This window comes from Gavialis gangeticus, unplaced genomic scaffold (genome assembly GCF_001723915.1).
Source record: "Gavialis gangeticus isolate Ggan-Ray unplaced genomic scaffold, GavGan_comp1, whole genome shotgun sequence".
In the NCBI taxonomy this organism is placed as follows: Eukaryota; Metazoa; Chordata; order Crocodylia; family Gavialidae; genus Gavialis; species Gavialis gangeticus.
Window position 1 is genome coordinate 1589425 of NW_017729026.1, and position 2604 is coordinate 1592028.

The 2604-nt window shown below is 57.2% G+C and overlaps 1 long non-coding RNA gene across 1 annotated transcript in view; it reads right to left on the reverse strand.

The window, feature by feature from the left end:
• Positions 1-2604, reverse strand: part of LOC109299721 — a 31056-nt gene extending 28452 nt beyond the window's left edge. The window contains exon 1 of the long non-coding RNA XR_002097963.1: positions 2542-2604. This is a non-coding gene — a long non-coding RNA (uncharacterized LOC109299721). The remainder of the gene's footprint in view (positions 1-2541) is intronic.

Consider the following 2604-nt stretch of genomic DNA (forward strand, 5'->3'; position numbering starts at 1 on the left):
CCCACAGTTTTCTCCTTAGCCATCAGATTTTAGAAGTGTCTGTAATGACAGCCAGAGAGGCAAAGTAATGGCCAACAGCCCATTGGGTTTGAACGCAGAGAATCCTGTTACCTCCTTGTAGATCAAGTACAAACACACACACAGAGTCAAGTACAAACACACACAGCCTCCTACACACACAAAGTGAAGTACAAATACACACAGCCTTCTACACACACAAACACACAATCAAGTACACAGCCTCCTACAGACACACACACACAGAGTCAAGTACAAATACACACACATAGTCAAGCCCAAACACAGTCTCCTACACACACACAAAGACAGTCAAGTACAGACAGCTCCTACACAGTCTCCTACGCACACACACATACAAACACAGTCAAGTCCAAACACGCACAGAAACACACAGTCAAGTACAAACACACACAGTCTCCAACACACGCACACACAAACACAGTTAAGTACACACACACACACACACACACACACACTTTCATATGGAAGCCCTTTCAAAGCAAAACACAAGGCCCAGACAGCACCCAGGCCAGGCAAAAGGGGTGGCTGGACTCCCCTCGCGGCCCCCCTCCTCCCCCCCCAGCGGGTTAAGGCTATTAGCCCTCTTCAGTGGAGAGAAAGGGAAAGAGGGGGAGGGAAGGAGGTGGACAACCTGAACTCACACCACTTTGCCTGCCTGCATTTACACCAGAAGGAAAACAACTGCCAAAAACAAGCACAACAAAACAAAAAGGGAGGAGGGGAGGGAGTCCCTTAGCGAACGGAAATGAAAAGAAACCAAAACAAGAGGCAGCGCCTACCCCCTGCACACTCCTGCCCGAGCAGTGCGAGGAGCCCGCCGGAGTGCGGGGGTGTCCCTGGCTGTCATTAGCGGCTGACACGAGCCGCTCGGTCTCAGGCTGCAGCCGGGAAGCGGCTGCCGCGCACACGAAACACAACGGGGAAAGCGCGTGTTAATGACCCTGGCAGAGCCGGGGAGGGAGAGCGGGGCTGAGCTGGGCACGTCCATCCTGCCCCGTCTCCTGGGGCACAGGCTGCAGGGCGCGGGGCACGGGGCGCGCGCACAAAAGAAAATGAAAACCACCTCATGTCTCCCAAGCCCTAGCGAGCCAGGGCAGCATGTACGTGTGTGTGTCTCAGTGTGTGTGCATGCCTGAGTGTGTCTGTATCTGCATAAGTGTGTGTGACTGCGTGTATGTGTGTATATGTGTGTGTCTCAGTGTGTGTGCGTGCCTGAGTGTGTCTGTATCTGTGTGTGTCTGCGTGAGTGTCTGTATATGTGTGTGTGTGTCTGTGTGTGCCTATGTGTATGGCTCAGTGTGGGGGAGCGTTTGTGCGCATATGTGTGTATATGTGTGTGTGTCTGAGTGTGTGTACATGTGTATGTGTCTCCGGGTGTGTATATGTGCATGTAAGCACGTGTGTAGGTGCTTCCATGTCTGAGTGTGTACGTGTGTGTATGTGTCTATGCGTGTATGGTATATGTGTGTATAAGTATGTGCGTGTGTCTGAGTGTGTATACGTGTGCAAGTATTTGTGTCTCAGCATGTGTGTATGGGTGTGTCAGCGTGGGTGTGTATCTGCACGTGTTTGTGTGTGAATGTGTGTGTAGATGTCTGAGTGTGGATATGTGTGCCTGAATGTGTACGTGTGTGTGTGTGCGCGCGGCCGGGGAGGAGGCTGCTTTCGTGTCGTGCCCTTCTCAGCACTGCCCCCCCTGCCCCGCACCCCGCACACGCCGGGAGGCCCCGGGCAGAGCCGGCTGCCCCGCAAACTCCTCCAGGGTCTCCCAGCGCCCCTGGGTGCCGAGCCGGGCGGCAAGGACGCGCCGGGGCCGGCTGGCAGCTTGGCGCGCAGCTCCGTCGGGGCTGGGGGTGCACGAAGGGCACGGGGCGCTGTAGGAGCGCGTGTGTCTGCCCCCCGGGACTGCACCGCAGCGACAGCGGGTCCCCGGCGTGCCCCGATCACCTGCGGCGAGGCTCCGGCCGGCCCGGCCACATGGGGCCAGGGGCAGCCCCTCCTGTCCCGTCCCGTCTCGTCCTGCTGCAGGGAAGGACCCGGGACACTGAGCTGGGGGCGCGCGTGTGTGCACGAGAGTGGGAAGCAGGACGCGGGGGGGGCAGGAGGTCTGGACGGGACACGGCGTGCACTAACACCGGCTCGGGTGCACACATACACACACACACATATGTACACTCATTCATATATACACATATAAACACACACTTATCCACATATATACACGCACACACACACGCAAATACAAATGCACACTATACACATGCACCCACATACTCACACGCGGACGCATACCCCCACACACATACATCTACACCCCCCCCACAAACACTCACATATATACACATACACCCCCATACACACATATACACCCCCCACACATACACATATACACACGCGCGCGCACACACACACACACACACACACACACACACACACACAAATCGCTGCACCCCCCTCAGGGCGGGCTGGCCGGGCGCGGGGACGCGCGGGCGGACTCACCTCGGGCGCGAGGCCCCGGCGCTGCGCGGCTCCCGCCGTGTCCCCTCCTGCTCCGCCGGGAGG